We start from the raw sequence: 21,229 nt of genomic DNA, 5'->3' as shown, positions 1-21,229 counted from the left end.
ATGATGATGATGATGATGAAGTCATCGTCTTATATATTTTAAAAAAAATGCTAGAAGCAGTTTATGTTTGTTATTGTTACACCATTCTGCAAAAAAAAAAAAAAATGCTAACAGCAGTTTAAAAAAAAGTTGGTAGAGCACTATAAAAAAATTAATTAAAAAAAATGGTAAGTGTAGTGCACCATGGTCAAAATGTCGCGAGTTCGAATACATTTACTGCTAAATTCTTTTAAAACTCAGTTCTGCTGTCTGTAGAAGTTACCAATCTAACATTGAACATAATTATCTAAAAACGAAAAAAAAAGCGGTTAAAGGCCCTTCAGTCTGGAACCGCGTGACCGCTACGGTCGCAGGTTCGAATCCTGCCTTGGGCATGGATGTGTGTGATGTCCTTAGGTTAGTAAGGTTTAAGATGTTCTAAGTTCTAGGGCACTGATGACCTCAGATGTTAAGTCCCATAGCACTCAGAGCCATTTGAGCCATTTTTAAAGCTTCTCTTAATCTGTCTTCAAAGACAATTCGTAGGCTGTGTGCTGTTTGCAAATTTTTCCGGAATCCGAACTGACCTTTCCCAAAGTCTGATTATACCAATTTTTTCATTCGTCTGTAAAGAATTAGTTTTAATATTTTGCTAGGACGACTTATTAAACTAATAGTTCGGCACAGCCACATCTGATTTCTTTGGAATTGTTATATTCTACTTGAAGAATGAAATTATTTCACCTGTCACATTCATCTAGGCTATCATTAGGTCTGACGCAATTCCGTCTACTCCTACGGCCTTGTTTCGACTTAGTCATTTCAGTGCTTCGTCGAATTCTCCTCGCAGTCTCATATCTCCCATCTCGTGTTTACCTGCGTCCTCCTCCATTTATGTAACGTTGCCTTCGATTTCATCTCACTTCTATAGGCTTTCCATACACTCCTCCCCCTTTCAGCTTTTCCTTCCTTGCTTAGGACTGGTTTTCCTAGGGAGCTCTTGATGTTCATACAGTTGGTTCTCTTTTCTCCAAAGGCTTCTTCTATTTACCTGTATGTGATATCTATCCTTCCTCTAGCGATATATACATCTAAATTCGAACATTGTCCTCTGTTCATTCCCGCTCAGCCATTTTGTACTTAGTGTCAATCTCATGTTTAGGCGTTTGTATTCTTTTTTCTGCTTTATTTACTTCATTTTTAAACTTTCTTCTTTCATAAGTTAAATTAAATATCTCTTGCGTTATTAAAATCTCTACTAGGCCTTGTCTATCTACCAATTGATCCTGTGCTGCCTTCACTATTTCATCTCTCCATAGCTATCCTTTCGTCTTTACTGTAATCCTTTTCCCCGTTCCAGTCAACCGTTACCTAATGCTCCCTCTGAAACTCTCAGCAGCCTCCGGTTCTTTTGACTTATTCAGGTCACATATTCTTAATTTCGAACCTTTTCCCAATTTCTTTAGTTTAAATCTATAGATGAAATTAATTTTGATCGGAGTCCACATCTGTCGCTGGAAATATCTAACAATTTAAAGTTTGGTTCCTAAATATCTATATTACGATTATACAATCAATCTGAAACCTTCTGGTATCTCCAGGTCTCCTCTAAGCACACAACCTTCTTTTACGGTTCTTAAACCAAGTGTTAACGACTGTTAAATTATGCTCTGTGCAAAATGCTACCAGTCGTCTTCCTCTTTCATACCTTTCCCCGAGTCCATATTCACCTACTATTTTTCCTTGTTTTCCTTTTCCTACTATAGAGTTCCAGCCCCCATCAAAATTACATTTTCGTCTTCTTTAACTATCTGAAGAATTTCTTTTGTCTCATCATACATTTCTTCAACGTCTTCATCATCTGCGGAGTTAGTTGGCATATTAACAGGTACTACTATGGTAGGCGTGAGCTTCATGTCTGTGTTGAAAACGATAATGCGTTCACTATGCTGTTCATGGTAGTTTACCTGCATTCCTGTTTTCTTATTCATTATTAAACCCACCCCTGCATTACCCCTATTTGGTTTTGTATTTATAACCCTGTATTCATCTGATTAGAAGAGCTGTTCCTGCTGCCAATAAACTCCACTGAGTCCTACTAAATCTAAACGCAACCTATCCCTTTCCCTTTTTAAATGATGTAACCTCCCTTCATAATTCAAGGATCTGACATTCCACGTTCTGATCCGTAGAACCCGTCTTGTTTCTCCCGATGAAGACATCTTTCTGAGTAGTACCCGCCATACGAATGGATGACTATTTTACCCTATAAATGTTTTATACGAGACAACGCTATCATCATTTAACCATACAGTAGAGCTGCATGCTTTCAGGAAATTTTCTTTTTCTTTCAGCCGATCGCAGTACCAACACAGTAATGCCATTTTGGTTGAAGTGACAAAGCTAGATCAAGCAATCACCCACACTGTTACCTTGCAACTACGGAAAAGTGTGCTGTTCTTCTTTATTACGATGTTCATTTTCCATATATAGGTGGGTGCCACAAAATGTTTCCATACTTTGAGGATAAAGTTGGTGATTGAAACGGAAAACCCCCCTGTTTCAATTATTGGCGCTCCAATTTCATGTATCATATCCGTGGCAGTCACTCTTCTATTTCGCGATAGTACAATATGACCAAACTCGTTTGAAATTTTTCTATTTCCGCCATCAGTCTTATCTGATGCGGATCCCACACCGCGCAGCAATACTCCAGCAGAGCAGAGGTAAGCATAGTGTAGGCAGTCCCATTAATATAATAGTCGCATTTTCTAAGCGTACAGCCGATAAATCGCAGTCTTTGGTTCACTTTATCTATAACATTTTCTATGTGATCGTTTTAAGTCAAGTTATTCATAATTGTAATCCCTAAGTATTTGGTTGCATTAACAGCTTTTAGATTTGTGCGAATCATCGTGTAACCGAAATGTAGAGGATTCCTTTTAAAACTAATTTTCATGACTACACACTTCCCATTATTTAGAATCAAATGCTACTTTTCCCACCATACAGATCGTTCGCATCCTCCTGAACAGTTTACAGCCCCAGGTTGGGTGTGTCTTGAACATAAACCCCGCCATATAATCTTGTTTCTTCACCACCTTTCCGTGTTCGCTCTGAACCAGTCCTCGCCTCTTTTTCAGCACAATCTTCCATATCTTTTAGCAATCTATGTCTTTGTCTACTTCTTGGTCGCTTCCTTCGCATCTCCATTTCACATACGTTCTTGGAAACAGTCTTGTTTTCCATTCTCTTTAAGTGTTCATAGCATCTTAGGCTTCACGGTTCTGTCCTGTTCTGCAAGGTGTCCTCTTTTACTAGTTATGTTATCCTTTCATTCTTCATCCTATCCTCGTTACTGCTACGTTAGTTCTGAGAAACTTCATTTTATATGCCTGTAATCTACTTAAATATCTTTTCATCATTGACCGTGTATTAGATGCATAGGTCAGTATTGTGATATAGCAACTTCCATACATTTCTTCTTTGGTTTTTTTGTGGGACGTCTTTGTTCCAAACCACGCTCCTAACACTTCACATAAATGCTTGTGGCTGTCTGCCACGTTCATTGTTCCGCTTCTAACTTCTTCTATTTTCCTGTGCCACATTTTCCAAGCACTTGGCTCTTTCCATATTCTTCAGTTGTTCACCTCCAATCCTTATTCGATACAGATATCTTGTCTAAATAATTTTGCAATTGGTTCTGATCATCAGATGAGTTTAAAGACGGTAAATGACAGCATTACTGCAAAAAATCTGAGAGGGCTGCTCTGTCTATCTCTTAAATCATTTATATACACTCCTGGAAATTGAAATAAGAACACCGTGAATTCATTGTCCCAGGAAGGGGAAACTTTATTGACACATTCCTGGGGTCAGATACATCACATGATCACACTGACAGAACCACAGGCACATAGACACAGGCAACAGAGCATGCACAATGTCGGCACTAGTACAGTGTATATCCACCTTTCGCAGCAATGCAGGCTGCTATTCTCCCACGGAGACGATCGTAGAGATGCTGGATGTAGTCCTGTGGAACGGCTTGCCATGCCATTTCCACCTGGCGCCTCAGTTGGACCAGCGTTCGTGCTGGACGTGCAGACCGCGTGAGACGACGCTTCATCCAGTCCCAAACATGCTCAATGGGGGACAGATCCGGAGATCTTGCTGGCCAGGGTAGTTGACTTACACCTTCTAGAGCACGTTGGGTGGCACGGGATACATGCGGACGTGCATTGTCCTGTTGGAACAGCAAGTTCCCTTGCCGGTCTAGGAATGGTAGAACGATGGGTTCGATGACGGTTTGGATGTACCGTGCACTATTCAGTGTCCCCTCGACGATCACCAGTGGTGTACGGCCAGTGTAGGAGATCGCTCCCCACACCATGATGCCGAGTGTTGGCCCTGTTGCCTCGGTCGTATGCAGTCCTGATTGTGGCGCTCACCTGCACGGCGGCAAACACGCATACGACCATCATTGGCACCAAGGCAGAAGCGACTCTCATCGCTGAAGACGACACGTCTCCATTCGTCCCTCCATTCACGCCTGTCGCGACACCACTGGAGGCGGGCTGCACGATGTTGGGGCGTGAGCGGAAGACGGCCTAACGGTGTGCGGGACCGTAGCCCAGCTTCATGGAGACGGTTGCGAATGGTCCTCGCCGATACCCCAGGAGCAACAGTGTCCCTAATTTGCTGGGAAGTGGCGGTGCGGTCCCCTACGGCACTGCGTAGGATCCTACGGTCTTGGCGTGCATCCGTGCGTCGCTGCGGTCCGGTCCCAGGTCGACGGGCACGTGCACCTTCCGCCGACCACTGGCGACAACATCGATGTACTGTGGAGACCTCACGCCCCACGTGTTGAGCAATTCGGCGGTACGTCCACCCGGCCTCCCACATGCCCACTATACGCCCTCGCTCAAAGTCCGTCAACTGCACATACGGTTCACGTCCACGCTGTCGCGGCATGCTACCAGTGTTAAAGGCTGCGATGGAGCTCCGTATGCCACGGCAAACTGGCTGACACTGACGGCGGCGGTGCACAAATGCTGCGCAGCTAGCGCCATTCGACGGCCAACACCGCGGTTCCTGGTGTGTCCGCTGTGCCGTGCGTGTGATCATTGCTTGTACAGCCCTCTCGCAGTGTCCGGAGCAAGTATGGTGGGTCTGACACACCGGTGTCAATGTGTTCTTTTTTCCATTTCCAGGAGTGTAGATCAGTAACAGTAGAGGTATGGTAAAATCTTCCTCAAAACCAATGAGGAACTTTGTGCTGATCAGATTCCTCCATCAGCAGGTCTCATCACCTCTGCAAAAGCCTCAAAATGCCTCCTTCATCACGAAAGCATAAAATGTCCAATGCCTTGAATGCATCTCATTTTATCCCCTTATTTCATGAAAAGTCAGTGGTTTCATGGCGTTAGATCACTCGAAAAACTTATAACTTTCTGTAATCATTTGAACATAATTTTTGTCGTGGTTGTTTCGTACCGTCACAATAATTTCCACGCAAGAGTTTATGAAGTAATTTTAGAACGTTTCCAGCGTCAACCAGTGCCTCGTCAGGTGCGGTATTTCCACTTATTTTTCCCAATTGCCAGTGGGAGCAACAAGCGTGCTATAGCTGGCGGGTAGGACACGCTGGCCCGTGTGGCAATAACGTCCCTGGGGGCGGAGGTGGGGGTGGCAGCTGTCAGCCCCCGCAGAAAGTAATAACTGCCGAGAGGACAACATGGTGTGGTCTGGAGGTCGGGCTACCTCCTCCGCCTCCGTCCATCAGGCCGCCTCCGCCACCACGCAGGTCGATAGCCGCGTCTCCAGCGACGCTTCTGTCGTGACCGCTGCAGAGGCGGAAACAAGTACCTGCGGGGTGCCTTACATCCTTCGTCACACGGGGCGCCGCAGTCAGCGTGCAGCGTGCTCGACATAGTCTCCAGTAGGAATGGGCAAAAGTTTCTATGTACGTGGGTAGGAACTTTAGTAGTGGCCACGATTTAGTTACAGCTCGTACAAAATAGATACGTGTTTCGAAGTTTTACTGACCTTCAAAGTAGTCACCAGCATTGTCTATAACACGTTGCCAGCGACGTGGAAGTCGTAGGATAGTCTTAGTAGTGCCAGTTGTGTTGACAGTTCGAGCGGCGCGGTCTATTGGCCGACGAATTTGTAGCAGTTCTAAAGCGAATGCCGTGAAGTGTTTCCTTCAGTCTATAAATCGAGTTGAACTCACGAGGGCTTAAGTCACGGGAGTGCAGTAGGTGGTATAACACTTAGCAGCCCCATCAGTCAAACAAATCAGTAACAGCTTGCACTGTACGTGCTTGAGCATTGTCCTGCAAAATGATGGTCAGGTCTGCAGAAAGTATCATAATTTCTGTCTCTAAGCTGGTCGTAGGTTGAGTCCCAAAAATGAACAGCATAGAGACAGAAGTGATGACACTTTCTGCAGGACCTGACCATCATTTTGCAGGACAATGCTCAAGCACGTACAGTGCAAGCTGTTACTGATTTGTTTGACTGATGGGGCTGCTAAGTGCTATACCTCCTACTGCACTCCCCTGACTTAAGCCCTCGTGAGTTCAAATCGATTCATAAACTGAAGGAAACACTTCACGGCATTCGTTTCAGAACGGCTACAAATTCGTCGGGCAACAGACCGCGCCGCTCAAACTGTCAACACAACTGGCACTGCTAAGTGTACCCTACGACTTCCATATCGCTGGCAACGGGCTATACACAATGCTGGTGACTACTCTGAAGGTCAGTAAAACTTTGAAACACGTATCTATTTTGTACGAGCTGTAAATAAATAGTTGTCACTATTAAAGTTGCAACCCTCGTTTCCAAGCATCTACATTTCTTCATAATATCACTACATATCGTCTACTGATAAATTATCGATGTATATATATATAGTTCCATAAAAACACGGGAGAACTGCCGGATATCAGTAACGTTCTGCCACGATATTTCGGCGCAGAGTCTTCTGGCCATCTTCAGGTGAATGCCACTGTAGTAGTACTGGCGAGTGCGCTTTTTTTTTTTTACTTTATTGTTATTTTAAAACCTGTACAACTCAGGTAGGCTGGCAGCGGCACACTACGCCGCTCTTCAGCCATAGCGTTTTACAAGAGTATAAAACATGGTGAATGACAATGAACAAAGTGACGGGCAAAAGAGAGAGGTCACAGAGACATAAAAAACACGGAGTCGTTCACATGTGACGATAACAACACTGAAAACACGTTGGCACGGCGCACAAAACACTGATGAGTCCGACGGCACAAGTGAACGTAGGAGTGGGACGGCGGACACCAAAAACACTATACGACGTCACACACACGAGACACAAAAGGCGACGATCTCCGGTGGCGAGTGCGCGCTGAGCTCCGCTATTTAAAGCCTTCTGAGGTGATATTGCGCATGCGCTGCTCAGCGTGCGCGTTCATAACGGCTCCGTGCGCTGCGCCTCGCGCCCTCCACTGTGAAAGCCTGGCGTATCCGTGTCAGGTCGATTTCCATCTTTATGCAGATAACTATGTCGACTACGAAGTTTCTCTATAACAGGATTCCAAGCAGAGTTTAGCTGATAAGCGCTTCTCAATTGATGAGAGTCTCGCTGTCAGACAATCTCATTTCCACAGATTCATTGATAATCGAGCTCCTAAAGTTTGATGTATGGGCCAAAATTTTTGTGTCTTCGTAATTCATGGAATGGTCTGTGGAAATACAATGTTCGGCGATTGCGGACTTGGTGGGTTGGAGAAGGCGAGTATGCCGTTGGTGTTCCACAATGCGTTCCTGCACAGTTCGTGTCGTTTGCCCTATATATGATTTGCCGCATTCACACGGAATTTTGTAAACACCTGGTTTACACAGGCTCAGGTCGTCTTTAACGGATCCCACCAGTGATGAAATTTTGGAAGATAGAGAAAGATGGTTGTCTGCCATATTTAGACGTCTTGTTGCGACGGAAGAGTGATGGCACACTTGGTCACTCGGTGTACAGAAAGCCCACTCATACAGACCTATATCTACAAGCTACTAGTTGCCACCATCCAGCACAAACAATGGGCGTTCTCAAAACCTTGGTCCACCGTGCCCATACTATCTCTGACGCCAACAGTCTTCAAGCGGAACTGGAACACCTGCAAAAAGTATTTTTGAAGAACGGCTTTTCACCTAGGCAAGTGAACAGAGTGATGAAGACCTACAAACGACGGAAAAAGGAAGAGGCTTTCAGGTCGACTGTTTATCTACCATTTATTGGGAATATTTCTTCACAGATGGGCAGAATATTGAGAAAGTATCAAGTGAGAGTCATCTTTCGTCGTCCTTCCAAAATTTCATCACTGGTGGGATCCGTTAAAGACGACCTGGGCCTGCGTAAACCAGGTGTTTACAAAATTCCGTGTGAATGCGGCAAATCATATATAGGGCAAACGACACGAACTGTGCAGGAACGCATTGTGGAACACCAACGGCATACTCGCCTTCTCCAACCCACCAAGTCCGCAATCGCCGAACATTGTATTTCCACAGACCATTCCATGAATTACGACGACACAAAAATTTTGGCCCATACATCAAACTTTTGGAACTCGATTATCAATGAATCTGTAGAAATAAGATTGTCTGACAGTGAAACTCTCATCAATCGAGATAGCGGTTATCAGCTAAACTCTGCTTGGAATCCTGTTATAGAGGAACTTCGTAGTCGACGTAGTTATCTGCATAAAGATGGAAATCGACCTGATACCGATACGCCAGGCTTTCGGAGTGGAGGGCGCGAGGCGCAGCGCACGGAGCCGTTATGAACGCGAACGCTGAGCAGCGCATGCGCAATGTCACCTCAGAAGGCTTAAATAGCGGAGCTCAGTGCGCACTCGCCAGTACTACTACAGTGGCATTCACCTGAAGATGGCCAGAAGACTCTGCGCCGAAATATGGTGGCAGAACGTTACTGATGTCCGGCAGTTCTCCCGTGTTTTTATGGAACAATCAGTACGCCGGGAATGCTTTAAACATCACATATATATTAATAGATAATAACTACTGGGTATCGAATGTAATTTTTTGTGTGTGTCATTTCTTGACTCATAGGCACTATAGATCTCACCGGTAGTTTTCTTACTCATTCCAGCTGCAATACACCATTGCCACCTAACAGCAAATGTCTTACAGTGGGCTTAATTTAATTTCGTATTCAGTACTACTACGAATGGGCACCAGATCTGAACATAACTGTATGTGTTGAAAGGTAGCTGTCCTATTTGCTGTGTCGAATTTGATACATATACTGTACCTCCATAGTATCGGTATAATCACATTCTTTGTATGTCTGTTATTGAGACTGCAGATGTCGGTCAGAGAGGTTGCTTCTTTTGAAAAGAGTGGCAGTAGTGTGTGTTAGTCAGCCGGTTATGTACTTGGTTTGAAAAGGGTGGAAGCTGGCCTGCCGTGTAGTGAAGGGAGTGTTATTTAAAAAGAATTTTGTAATAATATATTTCGAGGAAAAATTTGGTGGGAATGAGATGATATCAATGCAAGAAGGTCAAAAGGGAAATTTTTAAGGTAATCCAGATTTTTATGTTTGCAATTGTATAGTTTCTAATTGTTAGAACATTGTGTATGGTTAAGGTTTGGTATAGAAACCCCATAGTGAAGCACAAGGACTTGTCTGATAGTTCAAACAAGAGTCATGGAAAGGAACGAAACATAAGATAGTTATTAAGAAATATTTATGCGAACTTGTATAGCTGTGAGAACTTTACAGTAAGGCGTGTTGTTGTTGTGGCTTAATGAAATTTTGATTAACTTTGAGTCTTGCCCTTATTTATCACTCGTTAAGATTAGTTCCCCGTTTTCATTTTCTTTCATGACAATGTTTGCATACTCGCGCTGCACATCGCGAGTCGTGTACTGAGAAGAATTTCGTGAACATTGGTAAGATTCCGTCTTGCACTGCACATCGCTAGCACAGCACAAGAAATTTCGTATGGAACAGTCACATTAATATTCCAAACAGTGTCCGCCTCCGTAGCGTAGCGAAAGCGTTTCCGCCTTATCACGCAGAGGGCCCGGGTTCGATTCCCGGCAGGGGACTGGGTGTTGTGTGTCCTTCATCATCATTGACCCGCAAGTTGCTGAAGTGGCGTCAACGGAAAATGACTTGCAATGCGGCGGCAAAACTCTCCCGCATGGGGCCTCCCGGCCAACAATACCGTGCGCTCATTTTATTTCCATTTTCCCTAATAGCAACGGGTTACAGAGGATACGAGCCTTCCGTGGGTTGAGATATGCCAATATATTTAATTACCATCAAAGGTAGTGTCCACTGTAAGGCACAGTGACTGTCAGAGTGTTTGTGAAAATATCAGTATCAGTTCCGAGACTTAAAAGATTTCAGTGAAGGACTGTCTCTTCAATTTTGACGCAGTTTTATCAGAAAGTCGAACGCGTTAATTTTTACGTTCATTTGCTGTGTAATTACAATAACAGTTCTATTACAGCGACTTTTCGCGAGACTAAAGATTAGCTATATTCTGGCCAACATTGTAATCTGAGTCATTTTGTTTTGCAAATGGCATATGTTGAAAATGGATTGGTCTTTCGCAGCCGAATTGTTAGATGTATCCGCTAGTCTGGATTTCATATCGTGTAGCGTGAGCTCCACACTTTTCCAATAAAATTCAAACTTCAACACAATTCTGATGCCCTGCACTGAGAAGCACATGTCTCGATATCAAAATAAGTTTGGCAAATTTCTGTGATATCAATCTGACACGAACACTAGTTTAAGTTTTACACTAAACTTTCACTGTTCTACATATTCATGAAAGTTTTTTACTTTCGTGTCATTTCTACCACTGCAAGTGATAGGTACGAGGTGCAAAACGAACACATGTAGTGACAACGCAGTATTAGAACTTGGAAATTACCACTCTCTGCTCATAACTATGAGGCAGAAGGTGCGCTCTCCTTACCCCTGAGGACCTGGATCAAGAAAAGGTAACGTAGTCTCGGCACAAAAGTCACATGCATTACTACACTGGTATTTAATGGAAAATGGATTCATGTCGACTGAAATTTTTGTGGTATGTGCAATATTTCACGCGCAGAACACATATCACAAGTCACTTCCGAGACTTCTCATGCTTAGGGATGAGCGAAAGATAACGATGTCTCTAAGTATCGATAATTTTCTCTCTACAGGAGGATGTCATTTACAAATATCGATACAACATACATTGAAGATTTCTAAAATTTGCCCATCCCTAGTCTCCACCATGATACCGAACCCTCATAAATGACGGGTTGTAAGTAGAATCATATCTCAACACGGTGGATGTGGAATTATTACGTAGCAACTTTTTGATTCCTTCCGAAGATTGGTCGGAAAACATATTTCCTTCACATTCAAAAAGTATTTTTCGCGAATTAATAGTAATTCATACGGTGAAGAAAACGGTAAAACGGTTCTCCGAGACCAACTTGTCGTAATTGTGACCGTGAATTCTGTTACTACGATTAGTTAAATCCAGAAAAAAAAAACTTAACGAAATTAAGAACTTTACAGTACAGTAAAACGCTACAAAAGAAAATATAACACGAAAGGTCCCATAAATAAACTAGTAAATAATTAAGGAAACGCCGATAATTCTGTACAGTTACGTCTACGTCTACATGGATATTCCGCTGTCCACCGTACGGAGCGTGGCGGACGGTTATCTCGTACCACTACTAGTCACTTTCTTTCTTGCTCCACTCGCAGAGAGGGCGAGGGAAAGACGACTATCTGTATGCCTCCGTATGAGCCCTTATTTCTCGTTTTCATCTTCGTGGTATCTAAGCGCATTGTAAGTTGGAGGCATCAGAATCGTTCTACAGTCAGCTTCAGATGGTGGCTATCAAAATTTTCTCAATAGTGCTCCTCGGAAAGATTGTCAGCTTCCCTCCAGAGATTCTCATTTGAGTTCCTGTAGCATATCCGTAACAGTTAGGTGCTGTATTAACCTACCAGTAACAAATGTTGGTGCCAGCCACTGAACTGGTTCGAAGTCTTCCTTTAGTCTGACCTGCTACGGATCCCAAACACTCTAGTAGTGCTCAGGAATAGCCCTATATGCGGTCTCTTTTACAGGTGAACTACACTTTCCTCGAAGTCGTCCAATAAACCAAAGTCGACTATATGTCTGCCATACCGCAATCTCACATGCTCGTTCGGTTTCATACCGCTTTGCAAAGTTACGCCCAGGTATTTGTACGACAGACCGTGTCAAGCAGGACAGAACTAAAGCCGTATCCGAGCATTACAGGTTTGCTTTTCCTGCTCATTGGCATTAACTTAAATTTTTCTGCATTTACAACTTGCTGTCAGCCGTCACACCGCCTAGAAATTTTGTCTAAGCCATTTTGTATCCTCCTGTAGTCACTCAAATTCGATACCTTACCTTAGACCACGGTATCATCACAGACTGCTGCCCACCCTTTCTGCCAAATCATTTATGTATATAAAGAATACCAGGTGCCCTGTCACACTTCCCTGGGGCACTTCTGACGATACCCTTGCCTCTGATGACTACGCTAGCCTCTCGAAGTTTACGTAGAGGCTGGCTGCTGTCTGATCGCAGAGCCAATGTATAGCAGCCATCTTGGCGCAGTGCTATTTAATGAGCGTGCAATTCAAATGCTATTACTCGCTCTGAGGCTGCTGCAGAGCCAAGTGCATTGAACGGAGCCACAACGATGCCGTGCTGTACGAGTAAATAGCGACAACATGCAAGAAATACTGTCTACAAAAATTAACAATATCGATTTGACAACTACTGTTGCGCTAAATCAGTCCCTCCGCATGGTATATTGAATTTTAGTATAGGTAATGTTGATACGTTCCTTCATGGCTATATACCTGAAAGAGCTAAATAAAGTCGCGATTTTAAATGAAAATGCCGTAATATAACGTCTTATTAAATGTAAATAGTCTACGTAGTTGACAGCTGTCAAAATAAAACTTTCCGCCTTGCACCAATAGCTTGGCTATGATTGGGCTGCGTCCGGAATGTGTAACCTCCCCCACACTTACCGACCTTAATGACAGTGAAAAATTAAACCGCTTGCACCTAATGGAAATTTGGGAAAAGCAATCGTCACCGAAGTTAATTTGTCGGTAAAGAGGGAGGAAACGGTTACATCTAAATGAAAAGAAAAATGCAAATGAAATTGGTCGAAATTAATTTTGAGAAAAGGGTAAAATTAATGAAGAAAGTAATGGTGCGGTCGTTACGTTAACAATTAACTGGCGTTAGTTAGATATTTGAGATTTGGGGAAAATTACATTCGCCAGTCCTACGGACAACAACTATAATAACTATAAATTAAAGATTAATGCACATATAATTAGCACTAAAAGCGTGGCAACTGAAGGTTGACACATGTTGTGTGAAAACTGAATGTTTGTCAGAAGTAATAAATTTCGCTACACTCTGACTTAATTTAGCAAAATAATTAATAAAACCGGAAAATTGAAAGCTGATTTAGTGACTGAAATTAATAGTGAACTTTGTTTCTGAAGCACTTCGAAATTGAATAAAATAAGGTTAGTCTTGGGCTACCTCAACAATAATTTCAAAAGCTACTTGAATCTACGCATTTTAGAAATAAGAGATTTAACTTTGAACCTGAATTAAATGATTCTGAACAATCAGCAATAGTAAAATTTAGTACGTACCAAGCTGAGCTGCAGTCACAGGTAAGTTAAAATATGGTAACAAAACTCGCACTCTTAATTTCTGCTTATGTAATCTAAATATTGTAGCCAGCTATGAATACTTTAAATGAAATTTGAAATTAAAGCAGTGAAATGGAATTATACTACTTTAATGCTGGCGAATTAATTTCAACGACACTCGGGATCATTTCGGAAAAGGAAGGGGCCCTGCTTGGTAATGCAATTGGGCCAATGAGTAACAAAGGTTCATGCTAAGTTGCTGATTTTTTGTGATGCAACAGTTTGAAAAGCTGAGGTCTGCCATACAGTTCTAAAACTTTACGTGCTTTTAGTCTTCCTTGTTGGTTGATTGAAGGTTTGCGGTTGTCGATCGGGGTGGTGGCGACAGTCACTCATTGTCGGACGTCGCTGTTGCAGAAGCTGTATGTTGGCGCGCCTTCTTCTCGACACGGTCACCAAGCGAAACGGGCTCTTGATGTGCGCCAGCTAATGCTTCCCGTCCGCAACACCGTATCAGAAACTATCACAGCAAGTCGAGCGCAATTACATGCTGCCAGACCCCAAAAGCGCGGCAACTCGCGGGAGCGTCACACAGCACCTCTACTCCACCGCCCTACTGCAGCCACACCCTCTCTGCCCGCGCTCCATGCGGCAGAGTTAACACTACCAAAGATCCTAAACACTTTGGTTCTTCACACGACCTATCGATGTATACGTTCGATAGCATAGTTTTCCCTAGGCCAGACCCAGCGTAAAAATACAAATAATACACTCCTGGAAATGGAAAAAAGAACACATTGACACCGGTGTGTCAGACCCACCATACTTGCTCCGGACACTGCGAGAGGGCTGTACAAGCAATGATCACACGCACGGCACAGCGGACACACCAGGAACCGTGGTGTTGGCCGTCGAATGGCGCTAGCTGCGCAGCATTTGTGCACCGCCGCCGTCAGTGTCAGCCAGTTTGCCGTGGCATACGGAGCTCCATCGCAGTCTTTAACACTGGTAGCATGCCGCGACAGCGTGGACGTGAACCGTATGTGCAGTTGACGGACTTTGAGCGAGGGCGTATAGTGGGCATGCGGGAGGCCGGGTGGACGTACCGCCGAATTGCTCAACACGTGGGGCGTGAGGTCTCCACAGTACATCGATGTTGTCGCCAGTGGTCGGCGGAAGGTGCACGTGCCCGTCGACCTGGGACCGGACCGCAGCGACGCACGGATGCACGCCAAGACCGTAGGATCCTACGCAGTGCCGTAGGGGACCGCACCGCCACTTCCCAGCAAATTAGGGACACTGTTGCTCCTGGGGTATTGGCGAGGACCATTCGCAACCGTCTCCATGAAGCTGGGCTACGGTCCCGCACACCGTTAGGCCGTCTTCCGCTCACGCCCCAACATCGTGCAGCCCGCCTCCAGTGGTGTCGCGACAGGCGTGAATGGAGGGACGAATGGAGACGTGTCGTCTTCAGCGATGAGAGTCGCTTCTGGCTTGGTGCCAATGATGGTCGTATGCGTGTTTGGCGCCGTGCAGGTGAGCGCCACAATCAGGACTGCATACGACCGAGGCACATAGGGCCAACACCCGGCATCATGGTGTGGGGAGCGATCTCCTGCACTGGCCGTACACCACTGGTGATCGTCGAGGGGACACTGTATAGTGCACGGTACATCCAAACCGTCATCGAACCCATAGTTCTATCATTCCTAGACCGGCAAGGGAACTTGCTGTTCCAACAGGACAATGCACGTCCGCATGTATCCCGTGCCACCCAACGTGCTCTAGAAGGTGTAAGTCAACTACCCTGGCCAGCAAGATCTCCGGATCTGTCCCCCATTGAGCATGTTTGGGACTGGATGAAGCGTCGTCTCACGCGGTCTGCACGTCCAGCACGAACGCTGGTCCAACTGAGGCGCCAGGTGGAAATGGCATGGCAAGCCGTTCCAGAGGACTACATCCAGCGTCTCTACGATCGTCTCCATGGGAGAATAGCAGCCTGCATTGCTGCGAAAGGTGGATATACACTGTACTAGTGCCGACATTGTGCGTGCTCTGTTGCCTGTGTCTATGTGCCTGTGGTTCTGTCAGTGTGATCATGTGATGTATCTGACACCAGGAATGTGTCAATAAAGTTTCCCCTTCCTGGGACAATGAATTCACGGTGTTCTTATTTCAATTTCCAGGAGTGTATTTCCATAACAAACCAATTATACATCGACATAAATGCATAAATATGTATAAATATACAAATAGTAGAACAATTACAATATATAAATACACAGAAATGTCGTATCTTCAGGTAACAAATAAAGGAAAAAAATTGTAGTACAATAGATGGAAATAGGAGGATATGCATTACCGACGTTACAAATGTAAATGTGGACGCCACTATTTACGCAGGATAACATATACCACAACGACAACGTAACTGTACCCGATAAAAACACAACACGCGTGTATCATAACAGACGCTCCAAAAGAAAATGTAAAAACATAAGCAATAACAGCTACAATCAAATAAAGGAGAAAGACAGATGTAGAGAATAGCAACTTCTGTTTATGGAAGGTCAACAGTGTCAACGAAGACTGCAATACACTTCACTGAAATTGCAAAAATCAAATGGCTCTAAGCACTATGGGACTTAACATCTGGTCATCAGTCCCCTAGGCTTAGAACTACTTAAACCTAACTAACCTAAGGACATCACACACACATCCAAGCACGAGTCAGGATTCGACCTGCGACCGTATCAGCAGCGCGGTTCCGAACTTAAGCGCCTAGAACCACTCGGTCACAGCGGCCGGCCACTGAAATTGCATTTATTGCTAAGGGAAGCTTGCATCAAGAACAGTTTAACACAAAAGAAAAAGAAATTGCATTTAAAAGTAGACGAAATTGTTCCAGTCTTTACAGGGAGATACCGGTTGGTGTTGCAGGTTACCTGTTTGTAGACGATGCATAGTGGCTTCAGCTGAAGTTCGTCGGTACCGGCGCCATAATTATTATGGCTCTCCTTTAGTAATGAACTTGCCATGGATACAGTCTACTGTTTAGCATAGGTTCCACTATGCAATAATAGTATCCTGCATGCCGTGTTCGTGATCACACGCTCGCCGGACGTAATCGTTCTTGCGTAGATACGATTCCATACGTGCGCCATTACAATGTTGCGTACACACAGGTTTCTAAGCAGTTTTTTATGTTGCTGAGCAACAGTCATAAAATCGCTTTTAAATCAGCACACCGCCTTTTGAACGCATTGTTGTTTAGTTACGATCCAGGTTTCGGTCTTTTATGCTTTTGAAACCGGTTTCTGTTTCTAGCGTTTCGTACGCGGTTTTAAAACAATATAATTCTCAGTTCCACCTACTGATCGCGATATCATGGTCCGCACTTTCTTGACAATCACCATCATGAATTTACATTTCTGGCGAAAAACGTGCCACACAAATCAGCTTGTAAGTCATCATGGCTACAGATAATGTTTTGTTGTGCGCGGCAGTTCATTAAGTTGCCAACGAAATAGTAACTCGAAAGTATATTTATCTTGAGAGGTTCGATTAGCTGAAAATAGCTCAGTTGTCACAACGACAGTCACAGTCGTTTCACGTAAAAATTTTCATTGCTTTTGTAGGACTTCACGAAACTCACTGAACTCACACAGTCTAACATTTTGTTCCGCCACGTCCACGTTCACGTTTAGTTTAAGCTGTGGTCAAAAAAATAAGAACGCCGCCACGAACTTCCGTGTTATTCTGTGTACCACGATTACGCAACGCAGACTGCGCGTACCCCACGACACTGCACACGCTCCTCTGTCTTCACTGTCCGACTGCTACTATCGACTTCCCTCTCGCATCACAGTCCACACAACAGTGATGCGTACTGCGTTTGGTTTCACGTGGCGCATTTCGCAAAAGCCTTACAGGGAAGATCAAATATAAACTGACGCTTCCGCATACTCAATGAAAAGAGATTCGTGTAGCAATATTAATAAAGCAAAACACTGTTACATTTCTTGCCACAGAACAAAACATCAAATATTCTAAGTCATCAAAAGTGAATGTACTGAGTAAATGAAGCGGAAGAAAAGAAAGAAGGAAAGGAAAAAAATCTCTCATAATTAGCAATATCTTCGCAAACCACGCATACGATAACATCGTCTGAAAATTGGTGCTGAAAGCTGAGCACGAATTATGCTATGAATCGTTGCTGCATTTGCACTGTTGTGCACTTCCCGTTATGCTTCCAAAAGCAGACTGTGGTTCCCAAGATAAGTTCTGTACGTTGCTTCGCTGTAAACAAACATCACGCAACCGGCCGTCTGTGGTCCTTCATGACGGTTTCACAACAGTATTACCCGATATTGTCTTCTTACAACGAGGCTCAAAATTTTAAGTCTTTACTAATCCAAGTCGTTGACTTCACTCTGTTGTAGAACTACAGAACGTATTTCACGCTGAAGAGAGTGACATTTTTGGAGAACGAATATCACGGAGGACAAATATTTATTCTAAAAAATCAACATGGATTCTGGAAACAGCGATCTTGCGAAACTCAGCTGGCTCTGTTCCCCTGTGAGATCCACTGCGATGCAGACAACAGCGCTCTGGTTGATGCCGTGTTCCTTGACTTCCGGAGAACATTCCACACCGTCTCGAACTGATGTTTGGTGAAAAAACTACGCCGGCCGTGGTGGCCGAGCGGTTCTAGGCGTTACATTCTGGATCCGCGCAATCGCTACGGTCGCAGGTTCGAATCCTGCCTCGGGCATGGATGTGTGTGATGTCCTTAGGTTAGTTAGGTTTAACTAGTTCTAAGTTCTAGGGGATTGATGACTTCAGAAGTTAAGTCCAATAGTGCTCAGAGCCATTTTTTGAAAAAACTACGAGCTAACCGAGAATCAGACGAGATTTGATACAGGATTCAGGACTTCCTTACAGAGAGAACTCAACAATCTCTCTTTATAGAACAAAATACAGCTGTGAAGATAATTTTTGAGGTACCCCAACGTAATGTGACAGGACCGTTACTGTTTACAATGACTAACTTTATTTCCCTACCTTGTTATTATTTCTTATTGATTACCGTTTTTACAGTCCTAGTTCTACAAATTTAGATACCAAAAACTGAATAACGTATTTGGAAATTGAACACAGATCCCGTGTTCCCCAGACGGATGCCTTGTTTGCTACACAAGGAGCAGAGCTTACCTTATGTGTGCATAAGCGACAGTAGTAACAGTTTCTTTCCTGTATTTCTAGGAAAACTTTGCGTTTTTGATGTCGGAGAATGATCCGGTTTTAGCTGTCTATCCGTCCTGTCAGTTTTTAGTCGATTGAGTGTCACGAAGTTTAGGGGTTGTTTTCTGAAAAGCGGAGGGATACTGACACAAAATTTAAAGTCTTTAATTTTAGATTGTACACAAATACACAAGCGACGTGTCACACATGAATCGAATCGGCTGGCCCTAATAAATTCCGCTGCGTCGACCAACGGCACGACAACGGAAAATATCAGCCGAGGACAAAGACACCAGCAGCACTGCGTCTTCAAAACTGGCGTCTAAATACAGTGAAGGTACAATAAACACTCAAAATATGAACACCACTAAAGGCTGTCAAACTACACGCAGTACGAACAGCATCAACACGGCGACCATAACATACTGCGGAACACTACGCTAATCTCCTCGCCGCGGAGACTTCCTCGGTGCACTGTCCCAACCGACCGACTGCCTACTCCAGTACGCAGACAGCAGTAACATAAATGAAAATAAAATGAATACCCCTGGCTGCATAGAGGCGTTGATATAAGTCAACGGGGAAAGTTGAAAATGTGTGCCCCGACTGGGACTCGAACCCGGGATCTCCTTCTTGCATGGCAGATGCTCTATCAGTTTTTTTTTTTTCATTTTGTTCGATATAGTTCGTTGCGTTTGGTCTGGGCGGACGTCACAAGACATCCGTTCAAGCTGATCGTAGATCCTTGACTCAGTTTTTTATTGCAAAGAGCACGCAGCCTTCTGACCGAACACGCCGAGCTACCGTGCCGGCGTCTCAGCCACAGAGGACACATAGGATAGTACGACGGCGGGGACTTATCTCTGGCACGCCTCCCGTGAGACCCACATTCGCAACTTATTGTCCCGCACTATATTCATAGTGCCCCTGCCCATTATACTCATTACTCGCGGATTTACTGCCGATTCCCGTAAGATTTCGGGAACTGTTTGTGCATCTGCACAGAAGACAGTTGAAAGTCCGGTGAGCCTTATATATATATATATATATATATATATATATATATATATATATATATATATATATATATATGGAGATGGTATCTGCTCTATGTCCGAAAGAACAGATAGCATCTTCATATATATATTACATTAACGTAACTCCTCAGTCGAAATTACACAAGCTAGACACAGTTCCACGAAAACACTTCCACAAGAACTCGAACAATCGTAAAAGCAATTACTGTGGAACAAGCAGGACGAATGACAAGTAGACACACACACAGAGAACCCGAAGTGGTTGGCGACCAAATCTACGTCGCCCGATGAGATGACCAACCGAAAGACTAACCAACGGTTTCCCGCTCAAGACTCCTTCCGTCGGACAGTACATGTATGTCGCCAGCGGTCGAGCGAGTACTGGCTGTGCAGACCTCACTGGAGCTCCATCCCGACTGAACTCACTGCACACCACGACGAGCCGTAAATACTAGCGGTCGCTTCAAAGAGAATGCGACAGCGCTATTGTAGATACGCACATCGTTTTAAATTTCATGTCTATACGTATCTAGGAGTCGGCAGCATACTTCACGAGGATATTGCGAACACACAGTATTCTGCGACCAATGCTCAATGATCTGTAGACAGATCAAAGCGGCAGGTGTTCTATGAATGTGTACCCGACTAGAAAAGCGCTGTTTTTGCTAGCCGAGGGACTGTGCGCAGAGCAAGACCATAGTGAAGTTCACCCCGTACATGGTTATAACTATATTTCATGGAAATTTTTGTTTAATCCGACACAGCAATTTAGCAAAGTTCAAGAAATGTCACAGACAAGGAGCGTTCTGATCGCCCTGATTATTCGGTGGTGGCACATTGCTTCCATGTGTATGGGTATTTCGCTACGCCCAGGACACATACGTCCTGTGGATTGCAGCAATTTAAGAAACCAAATAAACTTGTTATATGCATAGAGGTCACTCGTTATTAGTCGACCACAATACTATTGCGCCTGGGAGAAGGGTTGCATCGATCGCCTTATCGTGACTTTTTATCATGGTATTTCACGACGGCACGCTGAACCTCTTGATGGTATACAAGAAGTTGACTGGAAATCATTCACAGTGTGGTGCACATTTCATAGTCACCACTGCACTTGTTTATTCTAACGTCATGGCGTGTTGCCGATTAAGGTCACGGGAGGGCAAGTGCAATAATGTCGTAGACGAGTTGTCGATGCGAACGCTGCCATAATATTTCTATCCTGCGG

Source organism: Schistocerca americana, chromosome 6 (assembly GCF_021461395.2).
Source record: "Schistocerca americana isolate TAMUIC-IGC-003095 chromosome 6, iqSchAmer2.1, whole genome shotgun sequence".
Taxonomy (NCBI): Eukaryota; Metazoa; Arthropoda; class Insecta; order Orthoptera; family Acrididae; genus Schistocerca; species Schistocerca americana.
Note: the sequence above shows the minus strand (reverse complement) of the source record.